Source organism: Mus musculus, chromosome 11 (assembly GCF_000001635.26).
Source record: "Mus musculus strain C57BL/6J chromosome 11, GRCm38.p6 C57BL/6J".
NCBI lineage: Eukaryota > Metazoa > Chordata > Mammalia > Rodentia > Muridae > Mus > Mus musculus.
Genome location: NC_000077.6, coordinates 27,475,346 through 27,498,731, shown reverse-complemented (window position 1 = coordinate 27,498,731; position 23,386 = coordinate 27,475,346). Strand labels below are relative to the sequence as shown.

Below are 23,386 nucleotides of genomic sequence, written 5' to 3'. Positions count from 1 at the left end.
GACATAAGAAAAAAGAAGTCTTCTCTCTCTTTTTTCTCTGTTTCTCTTCCTGTCTCTCCTTACTATTTCTAGAAGTATTTGTATATCTTTTCTCAAGAAAACAGCACACAGTAGTACACAACAGGATGATTCTTAAATAGAAAATTGGTACATCACTTTTCCTACTGATTTTGTCAATTGATATAAATTATGTTAATTTATTTTAGAAGAAAATAATAGAAGTAGATCTTAAATGATCAGCTAATATATCCTGTCATTTAAAAAAGGAGCAAAAAGTGAGTGAGTTGCAATAAAATCATTTGAAAAAGAAGAAATTAAGAAGTTTGAACATTTAAGTATTTGGATGTGTTCAAATTTAAAAGTATGCATTTAATTATTCTAAGAGACCTGCAGAAGATGATTTTTTTTTCATATAAGATCCTTATTTTTATATAAATACAAAAATTGTGTGTGTGTACATAACATGAAAGACTAATTAAAACTGTACAGTGGCATGAAAAGATCAAACCGATGGAGGGAGGACTGAGAAAGGAGAGGGTAGTAGTAGTGGAGGGAAATGTGCACAATGCAATATCTACTTCTATGAGATATTCTTATGTACCACAGTACCATGTATGAAGATTATATTCTATGAAATAATTTCAAAAGAAAATACATTTCAGTAAATCTGACATTAAAGGAGATATGTTTAGTGACTTTATTCTCTATTTTTATGGAAGTAGTTGCATTATTTATACTTGAACTTTTGCTTTTAGCACCTTGAATTTTTATAATTAGTAATGATGAGAAATATTATTTTAATTGCCATTTTAATCATTATCCCATCATTATTTGAAATCATTTCAGCATATGGAACCATGAGAATGCTGCTTGTGGGTTAGCAAAGATGACTACAAAGAATTTAGTTGTGTTTAAATAAAGATCCAAAGCAATAGAAAATTAGTGTGACAAATTATCTGCAGCTACTGAAAGCAATTCTTATTCTCTTAAACACTGTTAATTCTTAGGTAAATGTCCTTAAATTAGTTGTTACATATCTACCTATGTATACACACATATTATATTTGTAAAATATTCCAAAATCGTAGAATTGAAAATGTCATTCTCAGAATGCCCTGAAAATGAACAGCTCGGACTTCTGAATAATATAAACTTAAAAATTTAACTTTAATATGAAATATGTAGTTTCTTTCTTTAACACACATGTATATTACATTAATGTTTATATCAATGTGTTAAAATATTTGTTATCTTCAGTTAAACTTGATAGAACTATGAAAACTCTCAGCCAGTGGGGCAGTAATAAAGTCAGAGAATATCTAGCATTCAAAGGGATGAACCTTGAAAAATATGTTCTGTAGCAATGAGGATGAGCATATCCAACAGTGGTTTATACCATCATGGGAAACAACTATTTTCATAATAGAGTTACTTGAAAAAATAAACTCTTGGCTATAATGGATTCTTAGCTGCAGGGGATTCTCTTTCCTGCCTTCTAAAACTGAGATGTGCTTACTCCTGGCCTTATTGTGCTGCCAAGATAATCAATTTCCAAATAAGCATACACAAAAGCACCAGGACTGGGTCCAAAGTGCATACTAAGTTAAATTAGGCAGCCAGCTCTGAAGGACCTTACATGACAGTCAGCAAATGATCTGTATATATGTAAATTAATAAGAAAACAGTAGTTTCAGGGGAAAAACATTATGGTGAAAGCTCTGCTGTTGTGGTGAGTACTTCCCACCATTAAGAAAGTTCAACAATCCATTGAAGTATATGTTGTAGTTCCTTCTGTGTGACTGAAAATGCTAAGGCTCAAAGAGATTTGTATTATTTCTAAGAAACTATAAAATGTAAAATCACATTCAGGGTGATACACACGCATACACACGTGCACGCGCATGTGCACGCACATGCAAGCATGCGCGCGTGCACACACACACATAAAATCTTGGGTTCTGGAACCGCAGCTATGGGTGTTGATGGAGTGATCAAAGGACTGGTGTCAATACACATATTGGGAAGCTAGAATTAGGTGAAAAGCTTTCCACTATGAGTGAGTTAATGTGTAGTTTTAAAATTATTATTATTATTTTTATTATTATTATTATTATTATTTGCTTATTCACTTTAAGTCCCACTCATTTTTCCCTCCCTGTCACTCCCTTCCACAATCCTTCTCCCCTCCCCTTTTTCTCTGAGCAAGTGGAACCCCCTGGGTATACCTCAACCCTGGTACTTCAATTCTCTCCTAGAAAGGCACTTCCTCTCTCACTGAGGCCAGACAAGGCAGCCCAGCTAGAAGAACATATCCCATGTACAGGCAACAGCTTTTGGGATTGCCACTGCTCCAGTTGTTCAGGACCAGCATGAAGACCAAGCTGCACATCTATTAAATATGTGCAGGGAGGCTTAGGTCCAGCCATGGTATGTTTTTTGATTGGTGGTTCAGTCTCTAAGAGCCTCAAGAGTTCAAGTCAGTTGATTTTGCTGGTCTGAATGTGGAGTTCCTATCCCCTTCAGGACCCACAATCCTTTCTCCTTCTCTTCCATGATGGTTCCCAAGTTCCACATACTGTTTGGCTGTATCTGTCTGAGTCAGCTACTGGGTGGAGCCTTTCAGAGGACAAAATACTCCTATCTAGAAGCATGGCAGAGTATCATTTATAGTGCCAGGGATTGGTGCTTGCCATGGTATGGGTCTCAAGTTGGACCTGTTGTTGGTTGACCATTCAGTTAGTCTCTGCTCTGTCCCCTGTGCCTGAATTACTTGTAGACAGGATATATTTTGGGTTGAAAGTTTTGTTGGTGGGTTGGTGTCTCTATCATTCCACTGGGGTTTCAGTCTGTCTATAGGAGGTGATCTATTCAGGTTCTAGATCCCTAATGAAGTAAGTCACCGCTAAGGTCACCACCCATTGATTCTTGGGCATCTGCCTTATCCCAGGTCTCTGTCTCATCTTGTAGATGATTCACCCATCCCCTTCACCTCTTCACCCTTGTCAGTTGCAGATTTCCATTCATTTTTATAGCCATCTTGCCATCTCTTCTGATCCATACCATATTTGCTCCTGAATCCCCCATTCTTAATCCATTCCTCCTCCCTCTCAGTCCCCTCTCTCCATCTGCCTCTTATCTGACTATTTTTATTACCACTCCTAAGTGAGATCCAAGCTTCCTCTCTTTGACCTTCCTTTTTGTTTAGCTTCTTTGACTCTATTGTTCTTCCTGTGGAGTTCCTATACCTTTAGGGGCTTCCTCTCGTTCTTTCATAAGAGTCTCCAAGCTCCATCATTTGTTTGTCTGTGGGTGTATACCTTCATCTGAGTCAATTGGTGGGTCTGGCCTTTTAGAAGACAGCCATGATAGATTTCTGTCTACAAGCATAACAGAGTATCATTAATAAGTTCAGGGATTGGTGCTTGCTCATAGGATGGATATCAAGTTGGGCTGATGGTTGACTGGCTTTTCCTTCAGGCTATGTTCCATCCCTAATCCCTGCATTTCTTATAGACAAGGTAAGTTTTAGGTAAAAAGTTTTGTTGATGGGTTGGTGTCCCTATTGTTCCACCAGGATTTCTACCTGGCCACAAGACACTCCCCCCCCCCAGGCTCCATATCCCCAACACAGTGAGCCACAGCTAAGGGTACCTCCATGGATTCTTAGGTCCCTCTCCTTATCTCAGATCTCTGTATCTTTCTGGATATGTTCCCTACTTCCCACCCCTATGAGTTACAGATTTCCATTCATTCTCATGGTCATCTGGCCATCCTCTCTGTCCCTTCACAAGTGTATTTTAACATGGGCACAGCCATGGAGAAGACTAAATCTCAGATACATGGAACAATTGCCAAAGCTGTTGCCATACAGATCCGGCAAAGCTTTTCTCAGGAGCTTTTCTGAGTATGAGTGTCAACTGAATAATTGATGAATATATGCAAAGCCTGGGAACTGTAGCTTCCTCCACTTAGATGTTTACACCTGGAGACCTCTCTTTGTAGAAACCCTCTGCAGAGAATGCTTATCTCCTTCCCCTGGGCTGTACCTAAAGGTACACTAAGGTTAAGGTGGTAGCAGTAGAAGAACCTCACCTAATTCTTACCTAATTCTTATGTGGAATAGGTAATCAAAACAAAATTTGGAGGCTAGAGAGGTGGCTCAGAAATGAAGAGTCCATTTCCAGCTCCCAGGCAGCTCACAACCATCATGACCTCCTAATTCTTACCTAATTCTTATGTGGAATAGGTAATCAAAACAAAATTTGGAGGCTAGAGAGATGGCTCAGAAATGAAGAGTCCATTTCCAGCTCCCAGGCATCTCACAACCATCATGACCTCAACAACACAGCAGGTAGTACATATTCTTCTAGAATCCACAGGTATCTACACTTACATCTCTACTCTCCCAAACACATGTGCATAATTAAAAGTAAAAGGAAATGTTAAAATATAACTATTCTATTATAAGAATCCTAAGGACTTCTTATTACTGGCTATCAATCATTTAATCAGAAGTTTCCATATGTTCCTGGAGTCTGTCGTGTTAGGCCTCCTAAGAACACATTAATGTGGTGCTATTGGAATAAATTAGATACTTTCCTGCTCTGAGGGCAAACACTCTGCCCCTCTGGAGCAAGCACTGTAGGCATCTTTCTCAGTTGTGTGCATCCCACAATATTCTTATTTGCTGTCTGCTGTGCTTACCTCATTTATTCCCACAGCATCACACTAATGCCTTCTTAAGAGTATGTAGGGTATCCCCACAAGGCTATATGCTAGTTTTTCATGATATATCACATAAAGAATGTGGGGTCATTGTTCTCTAGAGAAACAGAACTGAACCAATAAAACAAAAAGATTTATTTGACGAGCTTACACAGTGGGTGGTAAGTAATCCAACAATAATTGTCTGTATGCTTGGGAAACTGAGAATTTATGCTTAATCTATGATGGTAGATGTCTTAGCCATCTCAATCTAGTGCCAAATCCTGGAAGCCCCTCAAAGAATTGCTGTTTTTCAGTCTGTGGAGAAGCTGGGTTTGAAGACCCGTAATGTAGGATGTCAGCAGTAGCAGCAACAATTGGATAGTCACACTCACCATGAAGAGGCAGAGCAGGCCAGCAAGCTGCTCTGTTTCTTTGGACTTCTTTATACATGAGTTCACTATGAGCGATAGTCATATTTGTGCTCTCAAATCCTTCCTAAAATGCTCTTACAGACATTTGGAGAATGATATCTTTTAGTTGATAATGGTTCCAACCAAGTTGGCAAACCAGACTAAAAATTTAAAATGACAAGTTATGAAAATTAGATTGTCTTCATTTCTAAGTTCTCCTTAGTGCAGAACAGCTGAATGCACCACCTCAGTAGATATCACTGTAAGACTCTGGGAGCCTTAGCTTATTGGGGACACCCTGAGTGAACCACATGGAGCCAGGATCAATGCAAAAAGCAAGAGGAATTTATTGTTCCAGTACACTGGAGTCATCACAGACCTGAAATAGAGGCAGTGAACCCCAGCACCCAGTTGGCAAGTTTTTATATGGTTTCCAGGGGCAGAATAGAGCATCAGCAACTAGGCACAATATGATTGGCATAACAGTGCACCATTTAACCTGTATGGTCTTTAGGGATGAGGTGACAAGGACTTCCCTTGTCTAAATGTGGGCAACAGTCTGTCTTTGGAATGTGGGTTCAAACCCTGTGGTCTGAGAAATGTTAATTAGTCTCTTCCTTCTAGAGACTTGAGTGTTTCATGACCTTCCCAAAGTTCCTGAGCTGACCTTTCAGGAAACTGAAAGAAAAGACCATAGTGGGATATGACTGTGCATTTCCTCAAGTATTAAATTTAAACTCCTCAACTTGCGTCATTTCTGAATATAAATTTATCAAGATATTTTGGTTGTTAGTCCTCCTTTTACTGTGTCTGTTTAACCCTTGTAGAATGTGTTAAAGCACTTCAAAATTCAAATTTAGTTCATATAACAGGAAAAAAAAAAACCAAATGCCTATTCCACAGAAATGGTGAGGGCAAAAACAAATATTATAACGGGCAAAATAAATGTGTGTCACATTGTTGAAACAAAAGTCACAAAACTTAGAAAATAATGATAATGTATGCATTATTGAAGAGATTGCTATGGACTGGACTATGCTACCTCTCAATAGATTGAAGATCAAGTCTTACAGTTTAGGATGGAACTGTTTTGGGACAGGTTATTTAAAGAGAAAACTATATCTGAACTCATTAGAGTAGTCTCTGAGTCCTTGGGAAATAGGGCACAGGCATTCACAGAGAATAGAGCACATAAAGATACAAGGAAAAACAGGTAAAAACCAGCAAAGAAGAAAAGAATCCTAGAAATGCATGTCTGATGACAACTCAATTTCTGTCTCACACATAGGAAGAAAGGACTTCATACTATTTCAACTACCCACGCATCAGTTTTACACCATGACAACCCTACTGAGTATGTACATGTTTTCTTTAAAAAGCATTTGTTTAGTAGGAACATAAAAACAGGAGAAACCAAATATGTTAAGAATTGTCAATTGAAGATGGAGCATAATATTTTAAAGACAGAAAATAAGAGAAATAGGTTTGGTGGAGAATAATCAGATACTTTGAGATATTACCAAATATTAAAAAAGGAACAGGCCAGAGCACCTGGGGGAGCCATCTTGGTTCCTGGATCCCTCAGAGACTAGTCTGAACAAGTGAGAGTGTGGACTACAGAAGCTACACAACTTCTGGGACAGTCAGAAGAAACACAGTATCTGGGACAGACCCCATTTTGGGCTTCAGACATCCAGGCACCTTCCCTGCCAAAGGAGAGGTGTCTGCCCTGCCCGGGAGGGCTTTGCCAGAGCACCTGGGGTAGCCATCTTGGTTCCCAGATCCATCAGAGACTAGTCTGCACAGGTAAACGTGTGGACTACAGAACCTACACAGCTTCTGGGACAGGCAGAAGTGACACAGCTTCTGGGACAGGCCCTGTTTTGGGCCTTCATCTTCTCAGAGGAGGCAGGTCTGAACACCAGATATCTGTGTACCTTCCCTGCAAGAGGAGAGCTTGCCTGCAGAGAGTACCCTGACCACTGAAACTCAGGAGAGAGCAAGTCTCCAAGATATGCTGATAGAGGCTAACAGAATCACAGGAGGAACAAGCTCCAACGAAAGACAACTATAACAACTAACTCCAGAGATACCAGATGGCAAAAGGCAAATGTAAGAATTTTACTAAAAGAAACCAAGACAACTGACCAACATAAGAACCCAGCACTCCCACCTCAGCCAGTCCTGGATACCCCAACACACCCGAAAAGCTAGACCCATATTTAAAAGCATATCTCATGATGGTGGTAGAGGACATGAAGAAGGACGTTAATAACTCACTTAAAGAAACACAGGAGAACACTGCTAAAGCAGTAGCAGTTCTTAATGAAAAACAGGACAACACAAACAAACAGGTGATAGAATTGAACAAAACTATACAAGACCTAAAAAGGGACGTAGACACAATAAAGAAAACCCAAAGTGAGGCAATTCTGGAGATAGAAACCCTAGGAAATAAATCTGGAACCATAGATGCAAGCATAAGCAACAGAATACAAGAGATGGAAGAAAGAATCTCAGGTGGAGAAGATTCCATAGAGAACATGGGCACAACATTCAAAGAAAATGCAAAATGCAAAAAGATCCTAAGTCAAAACATCCAGGAAATCCAGGACAAAATGAAAAGACCAAACCTGCAGATAATAGGAGTAGATGAGAATGAAGATTTTCAACTTAAAGGGCCAACAAATATCTTCAACAAAATTATAGAAGAAAACTTCCCAAATCTAAAGAAAGAGATGCCCATGATCATACAAGAAGCATACAGAACTCCACATAGAGTGGACCAGAAAAGAAATCCCCCCCACCCCTACAAATAATAATCAGAACAACAAATGCAATAAATAAAGATAGAATATTAAAGCAGTAAGGGAAAAAGGTCAAGTAACATATAAAGGCAGCTCTATTATAATTACACCAGACTTTTCACCAGAGACTATGAAAGACAGAAGATCCTGGACAGATGTTATACAGACACTGAGAGAACACAAATGCCAGCTTTCAATTACCATAGATGGAGAAACCAAAGCATTCCATGACAAAAACAAATTCACACAATATCTTTCCACGAATCCAGCCCTTCAAAGGATAATAACAGAAAAAATTAAATACAAGGACAGAAATTACGTAATAGAAAAATCAAGAGAGCAATCCTTCAACAAAGCTAAAAGAAGACAGACACAAGAACAGAATGCCAACTCTAACAACAAAAACATTAGGAAGCAACAACTACGTTTCCTTAATATCTCTTAATATCAATGGACTCAATTCCCCAATAAAAAGACATAGACTAACAGACTGGCTACACAAACAGGACCCAACCTTTTGCTGCTTACAGGAAACCCATCTCAGGAAAAAAGACAGACAGTACCTCAGAGTGAAAGGCTGGAAAAAAATTTGCCAAGCAAACAGTCTGAAGAAACAAGCTGGAGTAGCTATTCTAATATCGAATAAAATAGACTTCGAACCCAAAGTTATCAAAAAAGATGAGGAGGGGCCCTTCATACTCATCCAAGGTAAAATCTTCCAAGAGGAACTCTCAATTCTGAATATCTATGCTCCAAATGCAAGGGCAGACACATTCATTAAAAAAACTTTGGTAAAGCTCAAAGCACACATTGCACCTCACACAATAATAGTGGAAGACTTAAACACCCCACTTTCATCAATGGACAGATCATGGAAACAGAAACTAAATAAGGACAGAGTGAAACTAACAGAAGTTATGAAACAAATGAATTTAACAGATATCTACATAACATTTTATACTAAAACAAAAGGATATACCTTCTTCACAGCACCACATGATACCTTCTCCAAAACTGACCATATAATTGGTCACAAAAGAAGCCTCAACAGATATAAAAAATATTGAAATTGTCCCATTTATCCCATCAGTTTACCATGGACTAAGGCTGTTCTTCAATAACAACATAAATAATAGAAAGCCAACATTCACTTGGAAACTGAACAACACTCGCAACGATTATACCTTGGTCAAGGAAGGAATAAAGGAAGAAATTAAAGACTTTTTACAGTTTAATGAAAATGAAGCCACAATATACCCAAACTTATGGGATACATGAAAGAATTTCTAAGAGGAAAACTCATAGCTCTGAGTGCCTCCAAAAACAAACTAGAGAGAGCACACACTACCAGCTTGACAACACACCTAAAGTCTCTAGAACAAAAGGAAGCAAATTCACCCAAGAGGAGTAGATGGCAGGAAATAATCAAACTCAGGGGCGAAATCAACCAAGTGGAAACAAGAAAAAATATTCAAAGAATCAATCAAAGGAGGAATTGTTTATTTGAGAAAATCAGGAAGATAGATAAACCCTTAGCCAGATTCACTAGAGGGCACAGAGACAGCATGCTAATTAACAAAATCAAAAATGAAAAGAGAGACATAACAACAGATCCTGGAGAAATACAAAGTACAATCAGATCCTTCTACAAAAGGCTATACTAAACTCAACTGGAAAACCTGGATGAAATGCACAAATTTCTAGACAGATACCAGGTACCAAAGTTAAATCAGGATCAGGTTAATGATCTAAACAGTCCTATATTCCCTAAGTAAATAGAAGCAGTCATTAATAGTCTCCCAACCAAAAAAAGCCCAGGACCAGATGGGTTTAGTGCAGAGATAATATCAGACCTTCAAAGAAGATCTAATTCCAGTTCTTTTCAAACTATTCCACAAAATAGAAGCAGAAGGTACTCTACTGAACTCATTCTATGAAGCCACAATTACTCTGATACCTAAACCACAGAAAGACCCAACAAAGATAGAGAACTTCATACCAATTTCCCTGATGAATATCAATGCAAAAATACTCAATTAAATTCTCCCTAACCGAATGCAAGAACACATGAAAACAATCATCCATCCCGACCAAGTAGGTTTTATTCCAGGGATGCATTAATATATGGAAATAGATCAATGTAATCTACTATATAAACAAACTCAAAGACAAAAACCACATGATCATCTCTTTAGATTGGGAAAAAGCATTTGACAAAATCCAACACCCATTCATGATAAAAGTCTTGGAAAGATCAGGAATTTAAGGCCCATACCTAAACATGATAAAAGCAATCTACAGCAAACCAGTAGCCAACATCAAATAAATGGTGAGAAGCTTGAAGCAATCCCACTAAAATAAGAAACTAGACAAGGCTGCCCACTTCCTCCATACCTATTCAACATAGTATTTGAAGTCCTAGCCAGAGCAATTAGACAACAAAAGGAGATCAAGGGGATACAAATTGGAAAGGAAGAAGTCAAAATATCACTTTTTGCAGATGATATGATAGTATATATAAGTGACCCTAAAAATTCCACCAGAGAACTCCTAAACCTGATCAACAGCTTCAGTGATATAGCTGGATATAAAATTAGCTCAAACAAGTCAATGGCCTTTCTCTACACAAAGGATAAACAGGCTGAGAAAGAAATTAGGGAAACAACACCCTTCTCAATAGTCACAAATATTATAAAATACCTTGGCATGACTCTAACTAAGGAAGTGAAAGATCTGTATGATAAGAACTTCAAGTCTCTGAAGAAAGAAATTAAAGAAGATCTCAGAAGATGGAAAGATCTCCCATGCTCACGGATTGGCAGGATCAATGTAGTAAAAATGGCTATCTTGCCAAAAGCAATCTACAGATTCAGTGTAATCCCCATCAAAATTCCAACTCAATTCTTCAATGAATTAGAAAGGGCAATTTGCAAATTCATCTTATATAACATAAAACTAGGGTAGCAGAAACTCTTCTCAAGGATAAAAGAACCTCTGGTGGAATCACCATGCCTGACCTAAAGCTATACTACAGAGCAATTGTGATTAAAAAACTGCATGGTACTGGTATAGTGACAGTCAAGTATACCAATTGAATAAAATTGAAGATCCAGAAATGAACCCACAAACCTATGGTCAGTTGATCTTTGAGAAGGAGCTAAAACCATCCAGTGGAAAAAAGACAGCATTTTCAACAAATGGTTCTGGCACAACTGGCAGTTATCATGTAGAAGAATGTGAATTGATCCATTCTTATCTCCTTGTACTAAGAACAAATCTAAGTGGATCAAGGAACTCCACATAAAACCAGAGACAGTGAAACTTATAGAGGAGAAAGTGGGGAAAAGCCCCGAAGATATTGGCACAGGGAAAAAATTCCTGAAGATCAGCAATGGCTTGTGCTGTAAGATTGAGAATCAACAAATGGGACCTCATAAAATTTCAAATCTTCTGTAAGGCAAAAGACACCAGCATAAGAGGAGAAGACCACCTACAGATTCAGATAGGATCTTTATCATCCTAAATCAGATAGGGGACTCTCATCTAATATATATAAAGAACTCAAGAAGGTGGACTCCAGAAACTCAAATAACCCCATTAAAAAATGGGCCTCAGAGCTAAAGAAAGAATTCTCACCTGAGGAATACTGAATGGCTGAGAAGAACCTGGAAAAATGTTCAGCATCCTTAATCATCAGGGAAATGCAAATCAAAACAACCCTGAGATTCCATCTCACACCAGTCAGAATGGCTGGAGCCGCTTCCAGACTCACCACTGCAACCTCTCCCTCCATCTCCTCCTTCCAACCACCAAGAACAGAGCCCTCTGAGTCCCGCGAGACCTAATCGCCCTCCATGCAAGGCTAGGAGGCGCCTCCTCTTCTAGGAAAAATTCAGTGCTCCAGCAACACACAGCCAAATGGACAATTAATTGCATGGACGTCCAGACCTCCTGGGACACCCAACAACCTAATGTTGAGCCTGTGTGCACACAGTGCTTTCTGCTGCACTCTAGAGACAGGAGATAAAGACTTCAAGAAGAGTGGAGACACTACAGCACAACTTGGAAGTTTAAAAAAAAAATCTGCCTTTGAAAACCAGAAGATGGATTGTCAATCTTCAGGCTTCATCTCAAAACCTTCCATTGTCACCTGATGTGCATTGGTGGATCCCAGTAAGTACCCTGTGAGCCTCCCCTGTTTCCTGGAAACAAAAAACCACTGGTTTTGCTGCCAGTGTCTGTCCATGACTGAGTGAAGACTTGTTCTGGTCGGTTCAAGCTGCTCTCCTTGGAAACTGACTATACCACAGGAGGATTAGATGGTACCAGCCCTGAATGGATGCTGCTGCTTCACTTCTTCTCATCCATCCCTCCGCCTGCTGGAGTGGTCTTTACCGGTCAGTCTCCTGAGATGATGAGAGACTTGATGCAGATTGTCACTAGCTGCTTTCAGTATTCACTGGATGGATCTCTCTTTTTGACTGACGTTCTCACAGTGACTTTAGCATGAGGCTCACGGGAAGAGTTTGGGTTACTGTTCTTCCAAATTGTTTAGTTTGATTTTTTTTTTCTCCTGTAAACTTGTAAGAAAGGTTCAGTCATTATTGAATCGGCCTCAGCATGTGTGGAAATAAAATATTACCTGTAAAGTTTAAAAAAAAAAAATCAAAAAGATCAAAAATTTACATGACAGCATATGCTGACAAGGATGTGGAGAAAGAGGAACACTCCTCCTTTGTTGGTAGGGTTGTAAGCTTGTATATCCACTCTGGATATCAGTCTGGCGGTTCCTCAGAAAATTGAACATAGTATTACTGGAGGATCCTACAATACCTCTCCTTGGTATATATCCAGAAAATGTTTCAACTGGTAAGAAGGACACTTGCTCCACTATGTTCATAGCAGCATTATTTATAATAGCCAGAAGCTGGAAAGAACCCAGATGTCCCTCAACAGAGGAATTAATACATTAAATGTAGTATATTTACACAATGGAGTTCTATTTAGCTATTAAAAAGATTGAATATATGAAATTCCTAGGCAAATGGATGGACCTGGAGGACATCATCCTAAGTGTGGTAACCCAATCACAAAAGAACATCCGTGATATATACTAACTGATAAGTGGATATTAGCCCAGAAACTTAAAATACACACATTACAAGATACAATCTGCAAAACACATGAAACTCAAGAAGAATGAAGACCAAAGTGTGAACACTTTGCCCCTTCTTAGAATTGGGAACAAAATACCCATGGAAGGAGTTACAGAGACAAAACTTGGAGCTGAGACAAAAGGATGGACCGTCTAGAGACTGCCACACCCAGGGATCTACCCCACAATCAGCCTCCAAATGCTGACACCATTGCATACACCAGCAAGATTTTGCTGAAAGGACCCTGATATAGCTGTCTCTTGTGAGACTATGCTGGTGCCTGGCAAACACAGAAGTGGATGCTCACAGTTAACTATTGATGGATCACAGGGCCCCAAATCGAGGAGCTAGAGAAAGTACCCAAGGAGCTAAAATAGTCTGCAACCTTATAGGTGGAACAACAATATCAACTAACCAGTACTCCCAGAGCTCATGTCTCTAGCTGCATATGTAGCAGAAGATGGCCTAGTCGGCCATCATTGGAAAGAGAGGCCCCTTGGTCTTGCAAACTTTATATGCCTCAGTACAGGGGAACACCAGAGCCAATAATTGGGATTGGGTGGGTAGGGGAGTGGGGAGGGGGGAGGGCATGGGGGACTATTGGGATAGCATTTGAAATTTAGATGAAGAAAATACTTAATAAAAGTAAAAAAATAAATTAAAAATAAAAAGAAACAATGTATAGAAAACAAGCTTAAGAATGCTATATAAGTATATTCTTAATTATCTAAATTGTAATCATTAACAAATTTAAAGGTATTTTCATTTGTTTGCATGTTCTCTAGAGGCAAAATTGTTTTTAAAGCACTATAGCTCAACACTCAGCTCAAAATACAACATTATTGAGATCTTTTGCTTCAGTTATTTGATCTTTTGTTGTGTGTCTATCTAAACCCTTAAGACTGTGTCAAATTACTTTTATGAGTGTTCATCATCTTATCATAATTTTTAAGCACATTCTTCTCATGTCTTCATAGACATGGTTTTAGCCCCAAGACTGATATTAGATTTATTATCACAATAACAAAGCTGTTAGTCACCTAATAGGCTGAGTCATAGACCACCAGCTCCATGATTGTTCAATTCTACTTTATGCATGGCAACAGTAACAGATGCACACATATATCATTGTACTAAAACAGAGGTCACAATATTCATCCACATAGTAACAGACATGTGATAGTTCACAAGGATGCCAAAATTATACATTAAGAAAGACCTTATCAACAAATTTTACAGGAAATGCTGACTATGGCATGTAAACAAATTATGTTGAACCTCAACCCTTTTTATCTGTCAACATTTAGCTGACCAGTTCTTAGCTTAAAATTGATAGATACATAAACCTGCTTTGACAATTTGTTTTCAAATTTTTCATAATTATTATTAAGTAAATATTTAAGCTCTAGACTAATGTACTTGATATGAGAATAGTTTGAAATAATTGCTATTCAAGCAGAAGTAATTTGCTGACAACTAAGAGGTATTTTAATGGTCTGAAGCAATGTGTGAAACCACAAAACTTATTGTATCATATAAGCTATCAGTGCTGAAGGAGGTAGGTATTTAAGCAGTGAGCCACCACAGAATTCATCTAGGTCCTAACTCAGACCTGTAAAAACAGGTTCCATATTTTATATTTCTTTAAAATTGGGTCCAAAATCATCAATATAAAATTAATACTCCCATATTATATAAAATAGCATAAATGTTCAAAAAGGAATAAAAGGACGAGTAAGGATACCACAAAGTTGCAAACTTAATTACAGCAGTAAAAAGGACTTGTTCATAACTTCTAAGAATGAACATGTAAGAGTTGTGCAGATGTATATTTTTCTTCTGTTTCAATTATTAAGCAATTTTTACATTTATTGGAAAAATGCTTTCCTTGTTCTCTGTTTTAAGTGCTTGTATTATCTACTTTGTTATCCATAAAAATTTCTTATCTGAAATCTTGTTAACATAGAAAACAATGAAACATAGATGGATGTGCTCAACAGCTGCAATGTGTGATTAATTAGTTTGATAAGAGCTTAATGAAGACCTAACAGAAAAAGTAAATACAGAGTTCTGATGGGCTCAAGTTAGCACAGGTCATACAGAAACATAAAAGCCTCTTCAACTATTAGCTAGCAATATTATTTTTCATGATAATATGCTACATGACAATAGTGTGAATTTTCTTAATTTGTTCATTATTTTTGAGAAACAAATCACAGAAATTAAAAAAAAAAAACAAACAGAAAATGGAGATAAAACCATCTCAGTAAAGTGTAATTCCAACTTGAACTTTTGTCTCTGTGTGTATTATTTTTTATAATTAGATGATTGTGTGTGTGTGTGTGTGTCTGTGTGTTTGTGGTGTATTGCAGTGTGTTAAGTATGATACTGAAATTGCCTATGCATATATGTATAAAAGCCACGGTCAATAAACAGTGGCTTCCTTCATCACTCTGTAGCGTTTTTGAGACAGGCTGTCTCCCTGAACTTGGATTCTTTCTTTCAACTACCAAAGACAACATGAATCTCCTGACTCAGATCTTACAGTGGAGTTTCAGAGCCAAGTGTTGGGCCAGGTTTCTGGCTCAAGTTCATGTGCCAGATTGGATCACTTCCTTACACTTGCAAACACTTACTCTGAGTTATCCCTCTAGCCCCTAAAATTTTAAAAACAGGCTGCAACATTGCTAATTATTTGCCAACCAAGCGAATTGTTTAAAATGATTTAACCAATTATTGGCTAACTAGAATTGCATTCTATTTTAGCCACCTGCTACTATGTCTCAGCACTTCATACAGTAGATGTTAACTGCAAACGTTGATTGTAAAGAATACCCAACAGACACCACAATAAAGAAAAATCTGAATTCCCTTTAATTTGCCATTGAAATGCAGAAAATGTATTTTTTTAACTAAATTACCTTTGCTATTTCTTTCTGTAAATTGCACTAGAATAAAATTTTCCACTATAACTCACATATTACAACTGGGTGAAAAAAGTCTGTATATAGATGGAATTGAGTGTATAATTTAGAATTGCTTTTTAAAGAATAATCATAGTAATTAGTGTATTTTTATCATCATATTGTTTATTTAAGTTTATATTTAAATAAGTCAAGACTTAATGTGAGGATTTTAAAGATCTCGAACAGGCTTCCTACTTGAGAAGAAAATGATTGTACATTAAAGACAAGGTAAAGAAGGCCAAACCCTTCGTGGTTCCTGTTTTGCTTTCCTTGTTGGCATATCAGTTTGTCTTTAGGATGGATTGTGGTTATAGCTCCTACAGCTCTGGTTTGCTGTAGAAGCACTCTGCATGATGAGTTTTCCACAGTCACTGAGATGGAGGAAGGTTTTAAAGAGATGGGCAGATTTTCATTTCATGCTCAAAAACTTTGACATAAAATTAGCCTTACCTTTTGATGACTTATTTGCCATTGAAATAGAATTATACTTCACTGCTGGTATTTAACTGTAGAATACAGCTTTTCAAGCATTTATTAAGCGGGTCTGCTTTCCTTCACTTGACATTAAATCGCATTGTGATGCCAGGAGATCACAACTAATATGCTAATGACTGACCATGACTATTCTGAATGAGAAACTGAAAAGGACAAGCATCTTTTTCTTAAACCCAAACCACTTGGACCTAGTATTGTAACTTGTATTTCTTTGCCTTTCCTTGTATTTACATATATGAGAATATCAGTGACTGACCTCATTCACAAAATGATAATTTACTCTTTAATTTGGTAACATGAGAATTGAATGCAGGCTCCTCTCATGTCTGGCAAGTGCTCTCCACTAAGCTGTGGCCAAGCCCTGTTTTACTCCTTTACTTTGGATTAGAGTCTCACTAAATTGTCCGGGTGGAATTTAAATTTTTAAAAATTTAAATCTATATTTGTCGGGCACTGGCAGAGCCTCTCAGGAGACAGCTATATCAGGATTCTGTCAGCAAGCTCATGTTGGCTTCCACAATAGTGTCTGGTTTGTGTCGTTTGTGGGATGGATTCCCCAGGTAGAGCAGTCTCTGGATGGTCATTTCTTCAGTTTCTGCTTTACACTTTGACTCTGTAACTCCTTCCATGGTTATTCTGTTCCCTCTTCTAAGAAGGTTCGAAGTGTCCACACTTCGGTCTTCCTTCTTCTTGAGTTTCACGTGTTTTGCAAATTGAATTCTGGGTATTCTGAGCTTCTGGGCTAATATCCACATATCAGTGAGTGCATATCATGTGTGTTCTTTTGTGATTGGGTTACCTCACTCAGGATGATATTCTCCAGATCCATCCATTTGTCTAAGAATTTCATAAATTCATTGTTTTTAATAGCTGAGTAGTACTCCATTGTGTAAATGTACCACATTTTCTGTATCCATTCCTCTGTTGAGGGACATCTGGGTTCTTTCCAGCTTCTGGCTATTAGAAAAAAATGCTGCTATGAACATAGTAGAGCATTTATCTTTATTAGATGTGGGAGCATATTCTGGGTATATGCCCAGGAATGGTATTGCTAAATGCTCCAATAGTACTATGTCCAATTTTCTAAGGTACCGCCAAACTGATTTCCAGAGTGGTTGTACCAGCTTGCAGTTCCACCAGCAATAGAGGAGTGTTCCTCTTTGTCCACATCTTCACCAGCATCTACTGTCACCTGAGTTTTTTATTTGAGACATTCTTACCGGTGCGAGGTGGAATCTCAGGGTTGTTTTGATTTCCATTTATCTAATGACTAAGGATGTTGAACATTTTTAGGTGCTTCTCAGACATTTGGTATTACTCAGTTGAGAATTCATTTTTTAGCTCTGTACCCCATTTGAATGGAGCACAGCATCCCCTAAGGAGCTAAAGAAAGTACCCAAGAAGCAGAAGGTGTTTGTAGCCCCATAGGAGGAACAGCAATATGAACTAACCAGTACCTCCAGAGCTCCCTGGGACTAAACCACCAACCAAAGAAAACACATGGTGGGACTCATGGCTCTAGCTGCACATGTAGCAGAGTATGGCCTAGTCAGTCATCAATGGGAGGAGAGGCCTCTGAAGGCTCTGTGCCCCAGTGTAGGGGAATTCGAGAAACAGGAAATGGGAGTGGGTGAGTTGATGGTGGTAGGATGGTGATAGGGGGTTTTTGGAGGGGAAACTAGGAAAGGAGATAACATTTGAAATGTAAATAAAGAAAATATCTTATAAAAAATTAAAATCTACCTTTTATTCTATTAAAATCTACTTCCCTATCAATAACCCAAAGTTACAACTTCTTATATTCCATTTGGGCTGCTCTTAACTCTAATTTGCTAGCCCTCATGGCCATATTTTCATGACTCCTACTGCATGGCCTCTCTTCTCTCTTGCCCCTTCTTCCTTACTCCCCATGTAGATATTTTGCTTTAACCTGGAAACTTACTACTCTTTGTTCATACTTGGCACTACTTAGAAGTAAGAATTAAAGAACAGATCTAGACACAAATTTGTCATGAACTAAAGCATCTAGTACAGTGAAATCATGACTTCATTTCCAAGCAAACAGGAAGTTTTCAAGAGAGATCAAGTTATATATGCCTGAAGAGAATATTTAGCAAAACTTGGAAGTTTGAACATTTTCAGAGTTATCCATTTAAACATGCTAACATTTAGAATCCTCTTTTATCATATTCAAACTCCACATTTACAATGCAAGTGTTATCAAAGCTGGATAGTTCTGTCTTTATTAATGATGCTAGCTTAATATTTATCTTACCAGTATTTTCAGAACAATCATTTGCTTGAGTTCAATTCTAAATTACATTAAGAGGATTGTACTCTAGAATTCCTCTTCTCCCAGAACCCTGTGATCTGAGCCCAACCAAACTTACATAACCAGGAACTATTTGTTAACTCTCTATTAGTTATGTAATCTAACTTAGCTATTTACTGCCTCATGTCAGGGCCAGAGATATGATTTAAATCCCTTTTCTAGTAATTGGGGTTATGTAGTTTCTGTCCTTGAATTGAGTCCTTGATTATGAGGGTTCTGGCTTAATGTCCTCCATGCCTGCTAACATCTAATGATGTACTTAATGCCCTGCTGTGAGTTACTTTCCTGTGAGCTAGGGAACTACTATTTTGAGGAGTTCACCTGTGTCTCCATATAAAAAGGATCACCCAAACTTGGCTTGTTAACTCCTTTTGTCTCCTCAAAGAAGTCCAAGGAAGGTCACATCAGCCTCCAGATATTGCCATTTCCTACGTGGCTTTGGGAAAATGTTCATTCCTAATAGGAAAAGTTTTTCCAGATGAAGTCTGTTGTGGACCCCAACACCCATTCCTATGATCTGTAATTAATGTCATTGAAACCTTACCCCAGAGTGAATTTTGCAGTAACTGTGCCTCAGTTAATCATTGGTACATTAGAAAAAGGGGTATATGCTGCTTATATCTTCCCATTGCATGGAATTTTAACAAAATATTCCAATTTTTAGAGTGTGCCAACAATTGGCCTAGTGTTTGGTTCTTCTTTGCAAGTGGCTTAAGAGTATAAAAAGCAACTGCAATGAACTTTTTGATTGCATTAAAACTACATGAAAATGTAATTGTAAGAGAGATTCTGTTTCTTTTAAATCACATAATCCTGGTTGAGAGTTATGAGTTCTACTTCTCTTTGCTCTCAGTCTTTGTTTTTTTTTTGTTATTAAAAAAAAATTTTGTAAAGTCATTATGGAGGTAAAATGAAGTAATTTTTGTTAGCCAATAGATTCAATTAATGTCCAGATCTTGCCTCATTTTACAGGTATATTTTTCCTTTACCAAACCCTCTCATTAGGATAAGAAAGTGGTAGTCATTAGTTTAGAAAATATATATGGAAGCTCAACACTTGACACTCTAATCACCTAAATCTTTTGTCTCTTGCTTCTGCACTTAAGATAGAAAGAGCAGCACCTGTTACATAGTTCAGAACTCTACATTTTAGAGGAAAAGGTATACCTGAACTTGAGGGAGTTGCTCAACCTATACATTTGCTGCATAAATTCTGAAGCCACTAGTCCAGTGATTCACAGGAATGTTGCTTTCTGTCTTTCACATCCTGTAGTCAAAAATACGTCCTTACAGAGTCTCCTTTAACAGAATCAGTTTTAATATTAAGAATCACTCAAAACAAGGCTGCAAAGAGAGCACTAGTTACTAATTCAGTTAGAGTACTTAATATTATCTTACTCAAAACACGCACAAGAGAAATTCTGAAATGGGATAATTAGGACCGAAAGAAGGATTTGGAATCGAGTTCAAATGTAGTCAAACATACTTACCTGAATTTTTACACTATTTAACTCTCTACATAAATTTCACATATGTGAGCATAGAAAAGGAAAAGATAATTGGTAATACGAAATACCACATTTTCTCTTATATGAATTAGATAGATAGATAGATAGATAGATAGATAGATAGATAGATAGATAGATGATAGATAGATAGATAGAGATATACACATACATACATACATACATACATACATACATGCATACGTATATTTATACATGTATATGACATCGAAGCAGAACAACTCTGTGAGGGAAGCAAGGTAACCAGTGAGGAGGACAGTAGATATAGGAGACGTTAGTGGGAAGTAAATATGAGCAAGATGCAATAATACATGGGAATGAAAATGTCACAAAGGATCCTGTTATTTTGTATAACTAAAACAGAATCATAAAAATAAAAAAATTAATTGGAAAAATGATTATGTAGTAGATACACACACACATATATATGTATATATACATATATATACACACATATATATACACATATAGATAGATAGATAGATAGATAGATAGATAGATAGATAGATAGATAGATAGATAGATAGATAGATAGATATGATTGTGTAATAATGATGTATCAGAGTGGAGAACAGCTTTCCTATTTTCCTATGGTTTTGGCTGTACCAGCCCTTAAATAATGGCAATGGGGACTTTACAGTTATTGAGCCACAAATTCACTATAGGTAACTGTAATCACAAATTCCATGGAAGCTTCTATAGGCAGTTCTGTCAGTACAGGGTCTCAAGCTACTCCCATCCTCCCTAGAGGATCCATGTTCAGCTTCGCTGTCACTTCAGTGTGAGTGTTACTTTAACAACTGATTCAAGGCTATAGAACTTGTGGGTGGCCAGTTTGCTATCTTTGCTTCCATGGTCCTTGGTGGCTGTAGAAGAATCTAAAAGTCACTTTTAGCAGATCAACTCTCTTCATTTGTTCTAGATAGATGACTTTTAGTGATAAGAATGGTAATGTCCCAGATATATCAAGATGAGGAAGCCACTTTGGGAACTGTCTAGGCTAAGGGACACTTTCTCCCTTACATTTAGAATTCTTCCTTCATCCCCATCACCCCTTTCTCCCTTCATGTCACATACATGCACGCACACACACACACACACACACACACACACACACACACACATTCTACATAGGAGGGAAAATAGGCAATATTTGTGTGCTAACTACATTTATGTCAACTTGATAAAATCTAGAGTCATTTAAGGGCAAGGAACCCTAATCCAATTGAGAAAAATGCCTTCATAATAAAGCATTAAGACTATAAGCAGGGAAGCCTGTAATGCATTTTCTTTCTTGGTAATTGATGGGACAAGGCACAGCCTCTTTTGGGTAGGGGGACCTCTGAGCTGGTGGTTCTAGGTTCTATAGAAAAGCAGTAAGGAATCCATAGAGGAAGCCATAAGGATCAAGCCAGTAAGCAGCAACTTTCCTTGGCCTCTGCATTAACATCTGTCTTCAAGTTTCTGCTGACTTTGACTTCCTGCCTTGGCTTCCTTCAATGATTCAGGATATGCAAGTCAAATAGACTCTTTCCTCTCTAAGTAGCATTTGATCATGGTGTTCCATCACAGAAATAGTAACCCTAACTAAGACAAGTTGTCATTCTGAGTCTCTCTTGTTTCATTTAACATGATCCCTAGTTCAATCCATCTTCCTATAAACGATAAGGTTTCATTCTTTGTATGGCTGAATAAAACTCTACTGTGTAATGTATCATACTGTCTTTTTCCATCCATTTGTCAATAGACATCTAGGCTAGCTCTACTATTTTAAGTGTTGCAGCAATAACATAGATGAAAGCTTTAAAAACTCAAATATAAAATATATAGAAATATAAAAATAGAGGATTACTTTCAAAAAAGATGCTTCTAGATTTCAAGTTTATTTTATATTTTTGAGAAATATTTTGTACACCATCAGCTTTATAACCTTGAGTATATTATACATATTCTATTCTATAGTTCTCCTAGGGTTCTTTTAGAAAATTCTAGCCATTTTTGTTTTGCCAGATTTTTTATTTTTGTCCATGTCTGTTGCTATTGTTATTATCGTTTTATTTTTAAAAGGGTTTATTTTGCCTTTATCCATGAATGTTATTAAAGCTTAAAATCCTTGTGTTATTTTTCTTGATTCTTACACGTACTGATAGCTAGCTCCTGCATTTTGCAATTTCTCATTTGCTCATCTTTTATTGAATTTATTGATGGGTTCACCACTACATGAGCTGAGGGCATCCTCCTCTAAAGAAGCTCTAGACTCTTTTGTGCCAGGCATTAGAAAGATACCGGTGCATAGCTTGGAATCAACGTCTGAATATAATTCTATGCATTGTAATTAATATCACCCAAAGTGTTCCCATGTCACAACTATCTCTGCACAAATATAATCTTCAATCGTTACTTAATATTTATAATGTGAATAGGATAGTCTAGTTCTTCTCCTATTTTAAGACATTTTAATTGTTTTCACTTTTATAAATAACATTCCAGCATATTCCTTAATTCAAATCATTTTCATATAGACTGTTGTGTCCGTGTTGAATGTAAATTGCAGACATAGTGAAGCACTCTTATACCTTTGATTGTGAAATTGTTATTCAGAAGCCCTAGTGCTCTTCACAGTCCTCAACAGTGAGTAAAGTGTCATCTCAGCTGCCTCTGCTCTGCAGCTAACATTGTGTGGGTGGACGAGAGTATGCTACAGCTTCAAATTTAGATTCTGTTATCTGATTTTTGTTTAAACCGTAATGGTGTTGAATATTCTCTATATTAAAAGGTTTTATATATATGTATATATATATATATGGGGGTATATATAAATATATAGAGGGGGGGGCGACAAGTTTCTCTGTATAACCCTGGCTGTCCTGGAACTCACTCTGTAGACTATGCTGGCCTCAAACTCAGAAATCTGCCTGCCTCTGCCTCCCAAGCACTGGGATTAAAGGCATACACCACCACTGCCTGGCCCACTATATATTCTTATA

General features: G+C 37.5%; 1 pseudogene; it reads right to left on the bottom strand.

Moving 5' to 3' along the window:
* Gm12077 overlaps positions 1–23,386 on the bottom strand; it is a 50,961-nt pseudogene that overhangs the window by 856 nt on the left and 26,719 nt on the right.